This window comes from Macrobrachium nipponense, chromosome 39, assembly GCF_015104395.2.
Source record: "Macrobrachium nipponense isolate FS-2020 chromosome 39, ASM1510439v2, whole genome shotgun sequence".
Classification (NCBI taxonomy): domain Eukaryota; kingdom Metazoa; phylum Arthropoda; class Malacostraca; order Decapoda; family Palaemonidae; genus Macrobrachium; species Macrobrachium nipponense.
Window position 1 is genome coordinate 20279114 of NC_061099.1, and position 21121 is coordinate 20300234.

General features: G+C 40.1%; 1 long non-coding RNA gene across 1 annotated transcript; it reads right to left on the reverse strand.

Annotated features, from left to right (window-relative positions):
* Positions 1 to 7705: 7705 nt before the first annotated feature.
* LOC135210181 (uncharacterized) lies at positions 7706 to 20431 on the reverse strand. The gene is made up of 2 exons (XR_010313471.1): positions 16409 to 20431; positions 7706 to 8140 (listed from the first exon to the last, which is right to left on the reverse strand). It is a non-coding gene; the product is annotated as an uncharacterized LOC135210181 (long non-coding RNA).
* Between the last annotated feature and the right edge of the window lie 690 nt (positions 20432 to 21121).

Consider the following 21121-nt stretch of genomic DNA (forward strand, 5'->3'; position numbering starts at 1 on the left):
CTTTGTTCTTGAATTTAAATTATTTATTATCATGGGGATACAGTAAACTTGTTGTACTTTTTAGATCTGGAAACAGAATGGATTTTGGGAATTATAGAGGTATAAGTATCATGGATACTGCAGGTAAGATATATGACATATTGTTATTAAATAGACTGAAATTATGGTTCAGTATAGATAAGTGTCAAGCTGGAGCACAGAGGAAAAGAGGATGTATAGAACAAATATTGTCATTAAGACTGTTAATATATTTGGCTATCTTCAAGAAGAAAAAATTCTATGTAATGTTTGTAGATTTCAGTAAAGCTTATGATCGAGTTCCCCAAAGAAAAATGATAAGTTATTTGAAAGAACTAGGATGTGGGAAAAGAATGTTGTCTGCAATTAAAGAGATGTACAGTAACACTAAAAATGTTTTAAGAACAGCTGTGATCGAAAGCTCTGTCGGTGTTCGGCAGGGAGCCCCCACTAGTTGTGTACTGTTTGTCATTTATATGGATAAAATGGTTAGGATGTTAAAAGATGCAATTCCAGTCGATGGCTTTTTGGGTAATTTACGTGTGCTTTTGTTGATGGATGACACAGTGATTGTTGCCACTTCTCGAGAAATGTGTATTAAAAAATTTGACATTATGATGAACTAACTACTGTAATGAATATGGCATGCAGCTTAATGGTAAGAAGAGCAAATTTTTCGTGATAAACAAGAATGTAGGTGACCAGTTGCCAATAACAGCTCAAGGTCAAACTGTGAGTTACTGTGACCATTATCTCTATCTGGGAACTTGGTTCACAGATGACGGGAAGTTGAAAACTTGCCTCTCTTTACATCAGCCTAACTGGCAATCAACCTTAATCAAGTTCTCAATATTTTGTAACACGAATACTAAAATGCCATTCTATTTTAAGAAGAAAGTTTTTGAAGCAGCGGCGACTTCATCCTTGTTTTATGGGTCAGAAACATGGTTAACAAATGCATTACAAAAACCAATAAGTAATTACAATCACTTAGTCAAAAGTTTGCTAGATGTGAGGGTAAATACCTGTACAGATTTGTGTTTGGTTGAGTCTGGGATACCCCCACCGAAATTCATTGTGGCTAAAAAACGGAAACGTTTTCTTATGTCAAAGTTGTCTGACCCTGATATGGATGAACCTTTTCATATTGTATATGGAATGTGTAGGGATGCAGATTCCCCTGGGTACAGATTTATTCAAAATTCCCTAATCTTTAATGACTAAATTGACCCACTAGACGACATCATATCATCAATTAGAAATAGACACACTTCAGCAACTAAATAGGTATGTTACTTACAGAAGCAAACTGAATCCCAACTTAGAAGTTCATAGATTATATATTGATAAATTCTATGTCGCTGATTACATTCGCGTAGCTTTCAGTCGCTTACGGTTAACGTCCCTGAACCTTTGTATAGAAACGGGTAGGTGGAGCCGAACTCCTCCAGAATGAAGGTTGAAGGGTGTGTGCCTGTGATAATAGCACCATTCAGGACGAGTCACACGCTCTGATCAATTGTCCTCTGTCAATGCCGTGTAGGTATAAATATCCAAACTTAAGTTACGAGTCTTTGAATACTTTATTGAATGAAAGTAATGATATTGCTGATTTGGGTGCAGATGTTTATGAAGTTCTTCTTAGTTATAAATAATATGCGGCTTTGTCTTCTGTTTTTATGTTTTTCTCTTCAAGTAGGTTTTTTATTTTATTTATTTATTTTTTTTTTTGCAAGCATTATGTTTAAGACTTAACAATAATAAGCCAAGGTTTATAGGTGGATATTTTTTTACTTTACTTCTTCGTGTATATGATATTATGTGCTGATGTAATTTGTACTTGATGTTTGTATTTTTTTTGTCATTATGGGCATTGCACTTACAGGAAAAGAAGAAGAGATAGCTATCTACTCTGTATTTTTTTGTATTGTATCTTTTTTGGGACAAGTTTGTACTTTTATTTTGTATATCTTGTCAATAAAAATAACTAAAATAACTATGGTAACACTGCGTCCCGGGCTTTAAATAGTTACGCTATGTGTAAGTTTTAAGGTAAACAAAAGGATATCTGGGTGTACATTTGTAACTGAAAAGTGTTTTAATAATTTACTGTATGCGAATTACACCGTTAACATTCGAAATAGTATATTGTTATTATTGTTGAATGTACGCTGAATGTTACTAGCCGGGACGCAGTGTTACCATACGCAAACACCACAGGCGGATGGACAGATGGAAAAAAACAGAGTATAGCGTAAAACTTGAACTCTTGGCGATGACCTAAGCCACAAAATCGTTTAGAACCCTCTTAATGATTTTGTGGTATTTTACCATAAAACCTCAACTCGATATTGAAACATTTATATTATGCTTAAAAGTTTCCTTGCTGTGTATAATACGAAGGTAGGTACTATACCAGAATATTACAAATTTAATGTTACCGAGATATTTTCCATCATATGTGTTTTAAGATCATTTTCAACGGGGCTGGTACTAAACTACTATAATGAGAGAGGTACGTCAAGGTGAAACATTATACTAGCATTTACAAACTATAATATCCTGCTCTATTAAGACATTAAGTTGTCCAAAAATATTAACGATTATTTTTTTTTCTTTACTGGTTTTGGTGCCAACTTTCATGGACGGGAAGTGCCCTGGCAGTTTCAAAGCAAAGGCCTTGTTTAACAAACTGCAACAACACGAAAATTCAATCACTGGGAGGGTGTGTTTGATCGTCTCTTAAACAAAAGATTATTTGTTGACCGCGTGGGTGATAAGGTCGTCACTTGGCAACCAAGAGGGGCTTTTTGACTATCACTTGGTGATGTCTACTACAGCTTTGACCTACACAACACTTTTATTTATTTATTTTTTAGGTAAATTGTGCAACCCTTGCTTTCAGTAAATAAATAGTTATTGATTCCACATCAATGAATTTTAAGTACCATACTTTCGAAGATGCTTCAGATTCGGCATGCAAAAATTACTTCTTTTTTAATACACTTACAAGCTTTTTATACATAATTTATATGATCAAACGTCAATTTAGAATTATTTCTATTAGCGCATAATCTATCTCTCTCTCTCTCTGCTTTGCTTTGCTTTTGTTCAATTTCTCTTGCTTCCACCAGGTACCTACCTACAGTCATTGTTTTATAATGAACGAATCTCATTTAATTAAGTAACTTTACAGTTCTTTCAAAATAACACCGTGACAATTCTTATACCATGTACTTTGCAAATTCTGGAATAGTTATTTTACAAAAATTAAAAATGTGTTGACCATTATTTTTCCTATATCACAAAATCATGTTCAATCATTATGTCATGGAATACTGATTAAATTTTGTTGCATTTCAGGTTCTTGAAAGTTTGTATGGTGCTTCACGTTGCATGGAACCAGTGGTTATTCAGCAACGGGACCAACGGCTTTACGTGACTTCCGAACCACGTCGAGACTGAACTTCTATCACCAGAAATACACATCTCTCACTCCTCAATGGAATGGCCGAGAATCGAACCCGCGACCACCGAGGTGGGATGCAAATTAATACCATACCAACCACGTCGCTGAGGGCTAGCTTCTTGAAAGGCGTAGGCTACCCTGAGGACGAGAATTTCCACGTCTCAGGAATGTTTAAATGACAAGATTTATCTTTGAAGACTTCAGGAATGACTGTGAAAATCTAAAGATGTCTAATCTCGCCACATTGCTTTCAACGACAGATTTTTTTTTTTTTTTTTTTTTTTTTTTTTTTGATTTTTTTTTTTTTTTTTTTTTTGACATTCCATCCAAGCTACAATTAGGACAATGAAATGCTATTTGTCAGTGTGTTAACAGGTACTGAATACTAATCTGAATATATGGCCAATTGAAATATAAATAGATAAGTTATCTGCTTGAGATTTACAAAGCAATCCCTTCCATTAAATGAGTTGCGTTGAATATAGAATTTAGGCCAAAGGCCAAGCACTGGGTCCTGTGAGATCACTCGGCGCTGAACTGGAAATTGACAGTAAAAGGTTTGAAAGTTGTAACAGGAGAAAAACCTCAAAGCAGTTGCACTGTGAATCAAGAATCAAGTGTTAGGAGAGGGTGGAAAGTAAGATGAAGAAAGAGAATATGGAAGGAGGTACAGTAAGAGGAATGAAAGTGGTTTGCTAGGGGCTGAAGTCACGCTGCAAATAACCTTAAGTAATGCCTACAGTGCACCAAGTGAGGTCCACTGACAGCGCTACCCCACGAGGTCCACTGATGCCACTAACCCGGCAAGGGGGTTCCATTAAATGCATCCTGTATGGTTTGCTGATTTTTTCCTAAGTTTTTACCTTAATTCTTGGCTTTTCCGTTCTTAATTTTATTTCTTTATTTCAAAAGTGTCTGCATGAAATGGCAGGTTCAGTGACTTCATTATCTATCAAGACAGAAGTGGGTAAAATTATATCTATTACATTTTATTCAAGTTGAATAAGATTGTAATTTTAGGGCTGTTGATAATTTCACTCGATAGAAAGTTCTATTGCTTGATAGCATAAGTTCTAAATAAGGAGTCCAATGACTTCATTAAGGGTCTTAAGGAATTAAGTAAGCCATTTTTCTGTAAACTCTTGACTAACTTGGTTTCTGGAAATTGATTGAATTTTGCGTAAATAAGGTCATACTTTGACAAGGTGGTTGTGACAGCACAGTTACAGACCACATACAAATCTTTTACCATTATCTGGTTCAGTGGATTAAACAGAAGCAGAGCACTCTGCTACTCAGTCAGTAGTGAAAAGTGAAAAATCTTAAAATATGGTAGTACAAGATTGCAATTTCTTTGGTTGATATGGGATTCTTGGTTTGTTTTGTTTATTTTTTTTTATGGTGCTTTTATGTTGCATGGAACCAGTGGTTATTCAGCAACGGGACCAACGGCTTTGTGTGACTTCCGAACCACGTCGAGAGTGAACTTCTATCACCAGAAATACACATCTCTCACTCCTCAATGGAATGGCTGAGAATCGAACCCGCGACCACCGAGGTGGGACGCTAATACCGTACCAACCACGCTGCTGAGGCACCGATTCTTGGTTTGTTATAGTTGCTCGTTACAGGGAGTTAAAAGGATTAGGATGTCTCAAAGCCTTGTTAGTTCATCCGAGGAGACATCGTGTGCTCAATTATCTGTAGGAGCAGGTTTTACTATTCATTCACAGTATCATGATGATTTTGTCTAGCTTTCTTTTAAACTCTTCCACACTCTTGCTGTTTACAATTTCTGGTGGCAGTTCATCCCATGTGTTGCATATCTTGCAGTATTATTACTTCTTTATGGGAAAAAGTTCTTATAGTCCGAGTGATTATTTTCAGTCTTGTACATCTTGACAATGACATATCTATGGTTCTTGCTTGCAAGCACTTTGCTAAAAGGTTTCTTGTAGCCTTTGCATCATGCATCTCATTTTCCAGTATATTTTGGTTTGCAAATTCTTCATTGAATTTGGAATGTTCAGTATGTAAATCAAACTATCTGTTAGAACAATATTCGTATTAAGTTATCATTAAACAATTAGGCTTTTCTGTGGAAAACCAATTTAACCCTACAATTTCTATCCATTTTGAAACAGTCACAATTTAAACATTTCAGTATAGTTATAACCAGCTATTACCATCTGTTCTGGCTAAATTTTTCTTTTTAACACTTAATTTAACAAGGTTATTTGACTGCGAGCTACAGACTGCCACGGCATCCATACGGTTCACACTGCAGTTACGACCTTCAGTGTACAGCCAAAATCGACTTATACACACAGGTTAGCTTTTGAAATATTCCAAAGTCTTTCTTCTCAATCTAGCAATGTTATAAAAATTGTTTTGGCATTATGCCAATGAAAACTGGCTTTCCAAAAGTGGAACCTCTACATATGAAAGTTTCTACGTACTAAAAATTTAGTTTGTTTAATGGTTATTCAGCAACGGGACCAGCGGATTTACGTGACTTCCAAACCACGTCGAAAGTGAACTTCTATCACCAGAAATACACATCTCTCACTCCTCAATGGAATGGCAGAGAATCGAACCTGCAACCACCGAGGTGGAACGCTAATTACCATACAAACCACGCCGCTGAGGCGCTAAAAATTCAGGTTACGAAAGCAAAGACAAAAGATTTTTTTGCTTGTGTACGAAAATAATACAGGTTGCGAAAGGGTAAAGTCCGAGATTTGCCCGGGCCGCCGAGAACAATTTTAAAACTGGCGCGCCACCAACTCAGTAGACTCACCACCATCCTCCCGCTCTCCCATTGGTTCCTGATGCTAGTCACCGCCGTAAGATCCTGCTCTCCTATTGGTCAGCATCTCTCCCATCATGCCTCTATGTAAAGGCATTCCTTGACCATTTTTTGCAGCAGTGTTATTGTAAACATCTGGAATTCGTTCGTTCACATATATTTCGTTTGTTAACGTAAATTCGTGTTAGTGATTTAGCTTTCGTTGTACTGTTACTTTATCATGTTGTGTGTGAACTTAATGACTTACGTTATTAGCCATGGGCTCCAAGAATGTTGCTGAAGTTCACGGAAAGAAGAGGATATTTTCTAGGGAGACAAAGATGGAGATAATCAAGAAGTGTTAATGTTTTCTGCCATTTTTTAATGTGTTTCATAAAGTTAAGTGTTCATGTTTTCTGCCGTTTTGTCCTCCCCCTCTGTCACCACTTTCGGACATCACCTCACTCGAAAGTTAAGGTTCCACATTTTACTACATACGTACGTACATGTACACAGTATTTCTTGTACCCTGTACACTAATACACTTTATTTACGGGTACAGTAACGATTAGGTTAAGTACTGAATGGTCCAAATTGTTGTATTTCATTGTTTATTGGTCAATTTAGCTTTATTATAAAATTTACAGTGGTGTTTTTGTAGGGCTTGGAACGAATTAGGCAATTTACATCTAAAAATCTAGATATGAAAAAATCAGGCTACGAAGGCCGCTTCAGAACTGATTAATCTCGTAACCTGAGGCACTACTGTATGTTTATTACTATGTATTGCATTTGGTACTGTGTAAGTGTATATTGATGTTCATGTTTTCTTTATATCGTCTGTTTCTTGTTTAAGTAAGCACACTTCTCTTGCAATACACTATATAAGCAGCAATTTTGTTTTGTCAAAAGTAAACTTCTATCACCAGAAATACACATCTTTCACCCCTCAGTAGAATGTCTGAGAATCGAACTTGCGGCCACTGAGGTGGCACACCAACACCATACCATCCACATCACTGAGGCCTTATGTAAGCAGCAAAGTAGTCAAGGTGATAATAATAGGAAAAGAGCACCATCATATACAGATTTACTTATAGGTGAAGCAAAAGAATTCCTACTCTATTTCAGGGCAATTTTCTCATGCCACATGATCATTTTCTTAAACAAATTACATCTAGCAATGAAGTAGTTAAAATTTTGTAAACTAATAACTTACCAGCTGTTTATTTTGTTACTTGTGTGCATTGAATCTTTACAATTACATTTGAATAGCTATAAAATTAGCTGACAATAAAAATGAGCTTCCGAGATTGCGAGGGCACTAGAAATTTAAAGTACTTTAAATATTTAGATACTCATTCAGATCAAACTATTGATAATATGGAATACATCTACAGTATACCAAAGGAAAAAATCACACACTGACATCATGTTGTTTCATATAATATTGTATTACTATATACAAACTTTTTATGATAAAAATTCGCATTCAACTTTGTACTGAGACCTTTCATAATACTGTTACAAAAGGTTTTTCATGCTTAGCTTTTCCATTCCAGATTCAAGCTTAGTTGTTCCTTTTCAGTCTCTTATGGGATGCTGTCAAGAAAATTTCACATCAAAATACCTCTAGGTACTCAAAAGATAACCCTATTATTCAAGAATAACAAAGGCAATATAAAAACTAAATGGAACAAAACAAATGACACTGTTCTAACAAGCAAAAGTATATGCGCAACTCCAGGGACAACAAAATGTGATGGATTAAGAGCTCTGAGGACACCAATTGAAGAGCAAGATCATCATTCAACAGTAACAGCAGCTTCATCTCGAAGAGCTTGATCTATGTAGTCCTCTAAAGTCTGGAAAAAAAGAGAATAGATATTTAAATTACCAGATGAATATAAGAGAGAGCTTTCATACTTACATATTTCTATATAAAATCATATACAAAATTATAGTCAAAATTCAGCTTTTGTTTTCAATAGTTAATTTGCAATCCTTTCTTTTTTCCTTAGAATTTTCTATGGACTACAGGTAGTCCTCACATTGCAAGAAACTTGAATACTGGTTTGACAAAATCTTTAAATTTCACATTACTTGGATTACAACTTCTCATGAACTTGTATTCTACATAGTATTTAAATTGTAGGTGGTTTTGACTTTCACCTTTACAGAGACTGTGTAAAAGGGGCATGAGAGCTGGGTAGTGTAAATATAACATAAATCTAGTTAAATAGTAACACATAAATTTCATTTCTTTTCAGAACAAACCATTCTGCTGTTGTATTAATGTTTTAATTATTTGTGCCTAGTAACAATAAAAGGAGGCATGATGAGTAAGGGTAGAATGTGATTGCATATCTTTGGCTATAATCTTTCCCTGCTTTTACTTTCACCATCATAATATAATGCTGATGAGTTTTCTGAAAGCCTGCTTCAGCAACTTCCTCAAATGTTTAAAACTTGTAAACATTACTACATTATATTGTTCTAGTATTCTCTCTCTAACTTATTGACTTCTAATTTTTCTTTTTCCAGGACCTTGAATTACTAGAATATTAAGGAGGGCCAGGCTGGGCTGCCACCAATGCAATGCTGAAGTTTAAAGCTATAGAAATATTCAAAAGTACTACCAGCAGCACAGATCAGGGTAGGGATGTCATTAACACTAGCAGAGGCAGCATGAACCAGACAAAGACTACAAGCCCTATTAAAGCCAGCAAATGCCACAAACAGGTGCCATGAAGTACAGCAGGGCTACCACCACCAGCAAGTGTTAAGAAACCGAATACAGAAAAATCAATACCAGAAGCAGGAACCCAGAGCAAGGCTACATTGAGCAATTGCTATAGGCACCAGCAATTTTTGGAGAGATTCAGAATCAACCCACAAAAGTGACAGCATGCAGCAGAGGCAAGTTAACCACAGCTTGGCATCAACAGCAGCAAATAGATTAAGTAAGATTACCAACTCAGCAACCACATCGACAGCAGATCACAAATGAGCCACCACTGATGTTGGCGACAGGGAATGTGGTAAGAATTGAAGCCCAGGCACAAACTGCACAAGGTTACAATGAGAAACTACCAAAAAAGCAAGAGGCTTAAGCAGGTCTGCATTATATTAGAAATGGAACAAAAGTCTTCAGCCAGTAAGGGTAATAGCATCAACCTCGGCAAAAGCAACAATCTGCTACCACCAACTGGAAAGCAATATAGAAACAATATTACAATAACATTAGGAGGGACAAATATAGAGGTTGCCAACCACACCATGGTACCATGAGAGTACCATGAGAGGTAACAATAATCAAATAGACCTGCACATACTTAAATTCCTCAACAAATGTAAGGCAGCAGCAGACAACATTGAGGCAGGCCTGCTGCTTGCAGACAACATTGAGCACTCTTGCCGCAAGCAACAGCAGCAGACAACGTTGAGGCAGGCCTGCTACAAGCAACAATAGAACCAGATGGGGAAGCATGCCACCAGCAGCAACCATCAAAATAAGCCTACCGCTAACAGTAGCAGATATCATGGTAGGCCTCCTATCAGCGCCAACAGGAGGCGATAACATCAAGGAATACAGACTGCAGCAGCAGCTATCAAGGCAGTCTTGCCACAACCATCAATGGCAAAGTCCAGGAAGAGCTCCCAACACCAGCAGCAGCATAGATGTCAAAGGGTGCATGCCACCTGCAGCATTATAAGCAGATGTCGTTGAGGCCGGTCTGTCGCCAGCAGCAGTAGAGGAAGACTTCATTAAACCAGGCCTACTTTCAGCAGCAGTAGAACCAGACGTCGTTGAGGCAATCCTGCTGCAGCCGCCGGCAGTAAAAGCAGTGGTCATTTAGGCAGGCCCGCCACCACCAACATCAGTAGAAGCAGACAATGTTGAGGTAGGCCTGCCGCTGCCTCCAGCAGCAGTCATAAGGAAGACACCATCAGCAGCCGACATACAGGTAGGCCTGCTACCAGCACACATCACTGAGGCAGGCCTACTTTCAGCAGCAGTAGAAGCAGATGTTCTTGAAGTAGACTTGCCGCTGCCAGCAGTAGTGGTTGAGGCACACCTGTCACTGCCAGTAGCAAAAGCAGAAGTCATTGATGCAGGCCTACTACCTCCAGCAGCAGTAGATGACGTCGTTGAGGAAGGCCTGCTTCCACCAACAGCAGAAGCACACTATGTTGTGATAGGCCTGCTGCTGCCAGCAGTAGCAGTCGGGTTGAGGCAGGCCTGCCACCGGTGGCAGCAGCAAGACATTATTGAAGAAGCAGACGACGTTGAGGTAGGTCTATCTGCAGCAGCAGCGTTAGACGTCCTTGAGGCAGGCCCACCGTCGCCAGCAGCAGCAGATATCATCGAGGCAGGCCTACCACCACCAGCAGTGGAACCAGATGTCGTTGAGGCAGAACTGCAACTGCCAACAGCAGAAGTAGACATGGTTGAGGCAGCCCTGCCACCTCCAGCAGTTGAAGCAGAAGCAGCAGTAGATGGCATCATTCAGGCAGGCCTGCCACTGCCAGCAGCACACAGTGTTGAGGTAGGCCTGCACTCGGCAGCAGATATTGTTGAAGCTGACCTGCTGCTACCACCAACCGCAGCAGACGTCCTTGAGGCAGGCCTGCCATCGCCAGCAACAGAAGTTGATGTCCTTATGTCATTCAGACAGGCTGACGCCACCACCACCAAACATTGAGGCAGGCCTACTCACCAGCAACAGAAGTTGATGTCCTTATGTCCTTCAGACAGGCCTGCCACCACCACCAGAAGCAAACATCATTGAGGCAGGCCTACTGCCTACAGCAATAGAAGCAGAAGTTGCTGAGGCAAGCCTCCTGTCCCCAGCAGCAGAAGTGGATTTTCTTGAGACAGGCTTCCTCACACCACACCAGCAGCAGCGGTAAACATCCTTGAGACAGGTCTGCTTGCACCAGCAGTAGCAGCAGCAGTGGACATTGTTAAGGCAGGCCTGCCACCAGCACCAGACTTCGTTGCGGCAGTCTACCTCCCCCACCACCAGCTTAACCCCTTCTTTACCGGTGGGTGAGCAGAATGTAAACATTGCGTTTGCTGCCGAACTGAATCTCTCGGTAGTGACTCAAGTTTGGAGGAGTGCCGATCGTAAAAATATTTGCCAAAAATACACTAATCAAGACAGGCTAAATGAAATTATCAGGTATTATTAGCACTATAATAACGCATATTCTCTGTTAGTTTTATCATCCTACAGGGAAAATAAATGATTTTATGAAAAAAAATGTGAAACTCAGTGTCCCTTGTACAAGGGACACTGGTGGTCGGTGAGAAAACTACGGTCTTGAATAGAAATTCGGTCTTACAGAATGTTGGTATATCGCACCTGGAACATGCACATAAAGTATTATCAAAATAGAACCGTAAATAAGCACGTAATAACAAAAAAAAGAGCAAAAACTAAAGCGAAAGCCCCGCCAATAAATATGGAAATCGCAAATTTTATAGTATATCTTTCAAAAATTGGTCAATGTCATTTTCTACGTTTTCTAAGATTAGTTTCATCACGAAAACAACTCTAGGGGCATCAGGGTATCTAAACTAATTTTTCAAGTTTCTTGTCCTCAGAAAAAATCGCTTTTTCTCTGGTTTGGTTTTTTTTATATATATAAAGTTACTATAAGGCTTTATTTCTACCTTCATTTATCTGGTGTTCATATCTTTTATTTGTAAAATGTAATGTGAATAAATAAATAAATACAGTAAATGATGATACAACTGGTTTTTTACTTGGGTAGAAGTTATTACATGGTTTACGCTTGTCTGGTTTTGTGATTTTTTGTTGAGACGCAGTTTCATCTGTCACCTACACACTACTATAAGCAATAATAATATTTTTTTGGGTTCATCATACGTCTGGCATCGTGTCATACTGTTTTTATTTTGCTCCAAACTCTTCAAACCGAAATTACAGAATGATGGAAGTCCCTATCTGAAAAGAGGAGTTTTGGTGGTACTACGCATACCACCTTTATGCACCCGGTGCGGTGTAGTAGACTTGAATGGTGGTACCCACCTACCTCCAAACAAACTTTCGGTAATGAAGAGGATAAGTAGACGTCCATGAGACAGGCCTGTCACCGCCACCACCACTAGCAACAGCAGCAAAAGCAGACGTCATTGATATACTACCACCTCAGTAGTAGAAGCAGACATCGTTGAGAAAAGCCTGTCACCGCCAGCAGTAGTAGAAGCAGACGTCGTTGGGCCAAGACTGGACCACTCAGAAGTAGTAGAAGCAGACGTCGTCGGGGCAGGCCTGCAGCCATCAGTAGTAGTAGTAGAAGCAAACATCGTCGGGGCAGGCCTGCCGCCATCAGTAGTAGTATTAGAAGCAGACGTTGTTGGGGCAGGCCTGCCGCCATCAGTAGTAGTATTAGAAGCAGACGTTGTTGGGGCACCACTACTGCCGTCAGCAGCTGTAGTAGAAGCAGAAGTCGTCGGGGCCGGCCTGCCGCCCCCAGCAGTAGTAGAAGCAGACATCGTCAGGGCAGGCCTGCCGCCGTCACCTGTAGTAGTAGACGTCGTCTGTGCAGGCCTGACGCCGTCAGCAGTAGTAGAAGCAGACATCGTCGGGGCAAGCCTGCCCCACCCAGCAGTGTAGAAGCAGACGTCGTTGGGGCAGGCCTGCCGTCCCCAGCAGTAGTAGAAGCAGATGTCGTCAGGGCAAGCCTGCCACCCCCAGCAGTAGTAGAAGCAGACGTCATCGGGCAGGCCTGCCGTCTCCAGCAGTAGCAGAAGCAGACGTCGTCAGGGCAGGCCTGCCGCCGTAAGCAGTAGTAGCAGCAGCAGACATCGTTGGGGCAGGACTGCCGTCAGCAGTAGTAGTAGAACCAGGCATTGTTGGGGCAGGACTACCGCTGTCAGCAGCAATAGTAGAAGCAGACGTCGTCAGGGCAGGCCTGCCGCCCCCAGTAGTAGAAGCAGACGTCGTCAGGGCAGGCCTGCCGCCGTCAGCTGTAGTAGAAGTAGACTTCGTCGGGGCAGGCCTGCTGCCGTCAGCAGTAGTAGTAGTAGAAGCAGACGTCATCGGGGTAGGACTGCTGCCGTCAGCAGTAGTAGTAGAAGCAGACGTCGTTGGGGCATGACTGCCGCCGTCAGCAGTAGTAGTAGAAGCAGACATCGTCGGGGCAGAACTGCCTTCGTCAGCAGTAGTAGTAGAAGCAGACATCGTCGGGGCAGGACTGCCGTCGTCAGCAGTAGTAGTAGAAGCAGACGTGGTCGGGGCAAGCCTGCTGGGGGTAGCAGTAGTAGAAGCAGAAATCGTCGGGGCAGAACTGCCTTCGTCAGCAGTAGTAGTAGTAGAAGCAGACATCGTCGGGGCAGGACTGCCGTCGTCAGCAGTAGTAGTAGAAGCAGACGTGGTCGGGGCAAGCCTGCTGGGGGTAGCAGTAGTAGAAGCAGACATCGTCGGGGCAGGCCTGCCGGCCCCAGCAGTAGTAGAAGCAGATGTTGTCATGGCAGGCCTAACACCACCAGCAGTAGATGCAGAAGTTGTATGAGCAGCTTGCCACCGCCAGCAGTAAATGATGTCATTGAGGCAAGCCTGCCATCGCCAGCAGCAGAAGTAGACATTCTTGAGACAAGCCTGCCACCAGCAGAAGCAGACTACGTTGAGGCAGGCCTGCCTCTGCCGCCACCAGCAGTAGTAGAGGCAGACGTCGTTGAGGCAGGCCTGCTGTCACCAGCAGTAGTAGAAGCAGATGTTGTCGAAGCAGGCCTGCCACCACCAGCAGTAGTAGAAAAAGACACTGTTGAGGCAGACCTGCCGCTGCCACCAGCAGCAGACGTCGTCGAGTCAGGCCTGCTGCCACCAGCAGTAGAAGCAGACATTGCAGAGGCAGGTCCACTACATCCTGCAGCAGCATTAGTAGCAGACATCAAGGTAGGCTTGCTACCAACAGTAGTAGCAAACGTCATTCAAGCAGGGCAGGCCTCAATACTCAAGTTACTACTGTCACTATAGAACCCATAGCTAGAGGAGTAGTAAGTAGGGTTTTTAACATCAGTGACTATCATGATATATTCTTGTGGTAGTTGTGGTAAAAGGAGTTAATATTTCCAGAACCATAACCAGCAGTAAGAGAATACTGATGAACACCTACTTGCAGTGTGAATACTAAAAATATTCAGGACAATTAACTGTGACAGTACAGTTTAACCTCTCAAAACCGGCATTCTATGGTCCGGGAACTCCTGTGGTTCGGCTTGATTTTAAATCAGCCATCATTAGTTCATTGTTTGTAGTAATGAAAATATGTGAAGTTGAATGTTTTTAATATTAACCTTCAAGGAATAAATATATTTTTTAAAAATATCCACTTAAAAAGGCTCTACTAAGTCAAAACTTTTAATCTAAACAATGAGATATTTGGCAGTATGAATTCCTTACTCTGTGCTTGAGATAAGCGTACAGTTTTGATAATTTCTTTCATGTAACTGTGTATTTACCTTTTCGATATGCCACCCTCGAGATCATATGATCCTAGAGGTAAGAAGCACAAGAATGAATGTTTATCGACGCTAGAAAATGTTTATTTCATTAGCGAATAGATTAGTCATCATTTTCCTCGATAGATGGCACCGGTGTGCTTTGTTTACGTTTTGAAGGAGACATTCAAATGCACTGTGAACGCCGAAATTCATCCGTTATTTTTTCATTCCACTATCCTCTACAATTAAAATAAATGATGAAGAAACTAATAGCGATAATTATGAAGATATGAAATTTAAGATATGAAAGCCACTAATGATAAAGAACATATTCTAAGAAGTTTAGTACTACGTTGACTAACGATTAGGCTAACTAGGCAATGTATGCTAAATGTGTTAAATAGAGTATTCCAAAAGAATTATACAGTTAACATTATTAAATGATGAAGTTAAAATAAAAGAGTAATAAAATGATAAAAAGGCAATGTCACAACATAGCCAGCAGTAGGCTAAGTCAGAAACTAGGCTATTTGTATGTGAAAATACCATGCAAGACTGTTTCCCTACAGGCTTAATTTTTTAGGGATGTATTCTATATTCCTGGATTTTCTGTGGTCCGGCAATGGCCAGGTCCCAAGGTTTCTGGATTTAAGAGGTTGGACTGTACTTGCAAGCCTAAATCCAATGACAGGAGAACAAAGTTGGTGAAGGGCAAAAATAAATTATGGGAGCAACAGGTCCAAACTGTGAATGACCATAGCTGGTAGTACACAGAATTGCATGCAGGTATATTTCAGACAGGAGCAGCACCAAAACAGCAGCTGTGTGCATATCTACTGCAGAAATTCGTGAACAAACTGATGAAGCAGCAGCACGATGAAGCCCCACCTTCAGTAGCAGCATCACCATTAAACAATACACTGGAGTGGTAAAATTAAGGGTTCAAAATTGCAAAAATTACAGAAGGTGACAGCACGACCAAAAAACCATTACTGAGAGCAGGTCATAACAATGTCACCCTTTCCCAACTGACCCAACCAGTTAATTCTGTACAGAATTATTTCCTTTGGAGCAGCAACTGTTTAACAAACTAAATAGCAACATAGTAGCATCCTTACAGAGCAAGACCAGTTTGAGCAATATCACAATATCAAAACCTGTAACCTCCTTTTTTCTACATAACAATCCTAGCGTAAAAACTTCATAAAATCATATCACTATCTGAACCTTTATAGCCACTGAAGTTGCTAGCACATATCACAATTAGTAAGAAAACTAATGTTTAGCCATCATAATCTTAGGACAGCTGAAGGTTGATTTAGATCCTCCAGCCATACTTGTCCTCAACATTTATAGATCACTTCAGCAGTGAAAAAACATGTATTTTGAAATTATGTATGTACGTACTAGTGCAAATTATTATAAACAAAATTGGATGAACCAGTGCAAATTATTTTTAAATTAATAAAAAAAAATAAGAAATCATACAAAGGTTTGAAAACACTTACAGCTCACAGGACAATCACAGATCAGTTTTCCCTTTGGTGCCACAGCAAAGAAATCTTTTAAACATTTTTTTTCATAGCAACAGAATTAAAATATGAATTTCCACTGACTGGTGGTTGTATATCTTCATAACAAGAACATAACTACTAACCTTTTTAGAAAGTGTGTATATTCTCTGGCACATTTCAACAGCCAAATCGAGTCCCTCACATAGGTTGTCTACAGATATTTGTCCTTCCTGAAGCATAAGGCTAACTTGTCCATTAGCATAATTAGGCATCATTCCTATGGTAAGATGACCCCCTTCTGTTTCTAAAGTATAGTTCTCACTGCATTCATACTCCTCCTCATAGACTGAAGGGTCTACATACACGACTCCACCATACCAAAGCTGAAAAGGCCTGTAATTTTAGACAAGTCTCCATAATTTCTTACATTATTACAGTGCACTTCAAAGGCAATTCCCCATTTCATTTCTAAAAGCTATTACAGTAAAATTCTATACTTGTTCCAGAGCTCCTACTATGTTTTGGTAAATAAAATGCAGAATGCCAAACAACTCTGAGATAAGCATATTATGACACAAAAACCAAGGTGAACAGTGATGACCACAAAGTTGTGAAACGATCACAGAAACAATTTGCTGCTGGATTTTTAAAATAAATAATTCAGTTCATATTTAATCCAGCTGCATAAATATTTATTGACTGCCTTATCTTCGATGCCAAACAGGAATGTCATTAGTAAAGGATATAAAAAAAAGAATACTCTACAAACATAACCCTGTCAAACAAGTGACATGATAGGTCAAGATTTAATAAAACACATCCAACAATGGCTCTTCCACTAGTCATTCAAAAATCACAAAGATGTTGCTATATAGAATACTAAATTAAAGAAGTTTTAATATAAATCAATTTCAAAATTTATTTCAAAATTGAGTAAATTATATTTCTCACTTTCCAAGTTGTCTTGACTACAAATGCATGGTAAATACCTAGTTGCTTGCTTTCAGTAAACATATTGACTACCAGGGCCTGCCTCCAAGGTAAACATACTGGCTTGAAGATCACCTTTTCTGCACAAACTTTGGGAGCAATGACTACAACTTGAATTCTTACTACCCTATGGAACACAGAATTACAGCAAGAAAAACCTGTGGGTTTTCTGAAAGTCAATTCACTAGGTTACCAGATTTTGTTTGTTTGTTTGTATGGAGTTTTTACGTTGCATGGAGCCAGTGGTTATTCAGCAACGGGACCAACGGCTTTATGTGACTTCCGAACCACGTCGAGAGTGAACTTCTATCACCAGAAATACACATCTCTCACTCCTCAATGGAATGGCCGGGAATCGAACCCGCGACCACCAAGGTGAGAAGCAAACACCACACCAACCACGCCACTGAGGCACTACCAGATTTTAAATGTCCCTGGAGCAAAAAAGCATATTTAGCCTCGAGTGTCATATGGAGCAAATAAGCATATTTAGCCTCAACATCAACATGAAAATGAACCGCTTTCTCCTCAGGATTAATTAAGGCTCCCATCAATAACCAGTAGGAGAGTGTTAAAAAAAAAATTGAACCTAAAGAAGGAGAAATTTAACCCGATTCACAATCAAGACAGAATGAAGTCCAGTACTTTAGTTACCAAAATTTCCATATGAAGTTCTGAAATTTATTTGCTTCATTGTAACTTTCAGAAAAGTTAGGAAAGTTCATCTGGAAGTGGTTACAATGTCATACAGAAGTAATTCCAATTATCATGGCATGCAAACCTTCAAGAATCTTGAACTGAAGCTATTTTTCTCCCAAATTTTTAATTTAATTGGATAAAAGCTGAAAATTGTAAGTGAAAGAAAATAGCCTGTAAATGTAATACAGAAAAAATGGGACAACAGTTTCTCTTTTTCAACTTCACCACGATATACAGTAATTTACACTTTAATTTTACATTCCCATGAAAAATACTGGCTTTTGTTTTTCTAAGGAAAATTACAATTTTTCTCTTACCTTCTATTCAAAATTGCACATGCTCATCAACAAACTTGATCCAGTCTGACACTTATTGAAATAAAAAATCACAACCAAATACAGTGGAACCTCGACATACGAAAGTCCCTACTTACGAAAAATCCAAGTTACGAAAGCAAAGACGAAGATTTTTTTGCTTCTCCATACGAAAATAATTCAGGTTACAAAGGGTGTTACTGTTAAGTCCTGAGATTCGCCCAGACCACCAAGAACAATTTTAAAACTCGTGCGCCTCTAACTCTGAAGACTAGCCACCATCCTCTCCCTCTCCCATTGGTTCCTGATGCTAGTCACCGCCTTAAGATCCTGCTCTCCTATTGGTCAGCATCTATCCCATCATGCCTCTACGTAAAGGCGTCCTTCGGCCACTTCGTCGCACCAGCATTATCGTACGGACACAGAATTAGTTTGTTCACATATACGTATTTCGTTTGTTAACATAAATTCGTGTTAGTGATTTCACTTTCTACTTTATTGTGTTGTGTGTGAACTTAATTAACTTAATTATAGTCATGGGTCCCAAGAAAGTTGCTGAAGTTCACGGAAAGAAGAGGATGTTTTCTATGGAGACAAAGATGGAGATCATTAAAAAGTATGAAGCTGGCATGCGGATGAGTGTGATCGCTAAGGAATACGGCCGAAATCCGTCGACGATAGGCACCATCCTTAAGCAGAAGGAAGCCATCAAAGCAGCTACACCTTCCAAGGGCGTGAGCAGCCACGTGCATGATGAGATGGAGAATCTGCTTCTTGTATGGATAAAAGACAAAGAAGTCAATGGCAATACGATAACCGAGACGGCAATCTGCCACAACGCCAGCACTATTTTCGGTGATCCGACTGCCCAGGCCGAAGATGACAGAGAAGGGACATCGACGCCAACCCCAGACTTCAAGGCTTCTCGTGGGTGGTTTGATAAATTCTGTAAACGGACTGGCATCCATTCGATTGTGCGGCATGGGGAGGCTGCCAGTTCAGACACGAAAGCGGTCGAAGCCTTTATTAAGATGTTCAAGATGACGATCAAGGAAGGCTACAGTTCTCAGCAAGTCTTCAACTGTGACGAGACTGGCCTTTTTTGGAAAAACAAAAGCCTCGTCAGATGTACATCATGGAGGAAGAGAAGAAGCTACCCGGGCATAAGCCTATGAAAGACAGGCTTACACTCGCACTATGTTCTAAGGCCAGTGGGGATTGTAAAGTCAAGCCCCTGCTTGTCTATCATTCCGAGACTCCTTGAGCCTTTGAGGCCCACAAAGTGCTAAAGGAGAAGCTTCCAGTGATGTGGAGGGCTAATGCGAAAGCCTGGGTAACGAGACTTTTGTTCACCGAGTGGGTAAATCTGTTTCGGCCCAACAGTGAAGAAATTCTCGGAAGAGAAGCGCCTCCCTCGGAAATGTCTGCTGTTGTTGGACTATGCCCCTGCTCACCCTCCTGGCCTCGAGGAAGATATCCTAGCGGAGTATTCTTTCATCAAGGTTCTTTATCTTCCGCCTAACACCACCCCTCTCCTCCAGCCTATGGACCAGCAAGTGATATCGAACTTCAAGAAGCTGTATACGAAACACTTTTTCAAGAGATGTTTTGACATCACCAATACCACAAACCTCACCTTGCGTGAATTTTGGAAGGAGCATTTCGATATCGTCATATGCATCCGACTCATCGATCAAGCTTGGCAGGTGGTTTCGAGGTGAACCTTGAATTCTTCGTGGAGAAAACTCTGGCCTGATGCCGTATCCACCCGACTTCAAGGGATTCGACGTGGGCGAAGCTGATGCAGATTCAGAAACAGTTGACGATCCTGAAACTGTTTCGCAACCAGATCTTGACGAGATCGTTGCACTCGGCAAGTCCATGGGGCTGGTCGTCGACGAGGACGACATCAATGACCTTCTCAAGGAGCACCAAGAGGAGCTTACGACGGATGACCTGAAGGAGTTGGAGGCCATGCAACATAACGTTGTTCAAGAAGAGTTCTCTAGCAGCGGCGAGGAGGAGGAGGACCCTATGACAACGGCAGAAATTAAGGATGCTCTAGCTGCTTTTCATAAAGTGCAATCATTTGTAGAAAAGAGACACCCTGAAAAGGCTTACACAGGTCGTATGCTTGCGCAGTTCGATGACGTTTGCCTGAGTCGTTTCCGGAACATGTGAAAAGCAGGCAGAAGCAATCTTCCTTGGATAGTTAGTTTTTTAAAGAGGTCTTTAGTATTAGTAAGCAAACAGGAAGATCCAAGTGATGCGAAAAAACAAAGTTGAAAGTGGTGAAGAAATTGAAATTTTGTAAAAAATGTTAAGTATAAAGTATAAAAAAAAAATGTAAAAATCAAGAAGAGAGAAAAAAAAAAAGAAATTTAATTTTAAGTTTTTTGTAAAGTTAAGTGTTAATGTTTTCTGCCATTTGTTAATGTATTTCGTAAAGTTTAGCATAAATGTTTTCTGCCATTTTTTAATGTGCTTCGTAAAGTTAAGTGTTCATATTTTCTGCCATTTGTCCTCCTCCTCTGTCGCCACTTTCGGAGATCGCCTCACTCAAAAGGTAAGGTTCCACATTTTACTACATATCTACGTACAGTATTTCTTGTACCATGTACACCAATACATTTTATTTATAGGTACATATAGTATATGTAGTAGTTTATATCAGGTACTGAATGGTCCAAATTGTTGTTTTTCATTGTTTATTGGTCAATTTAGCTTTATTATAAAATTTACTGTGGTGTTTTTGTAGGGCTTGGAACGAATTAGGCAATTTACATGTAAAATGTGGTTCAAAATACGAAAAAATCAGGTTACGAAAGCCGCTTCGGAACGGATTAATTTTGT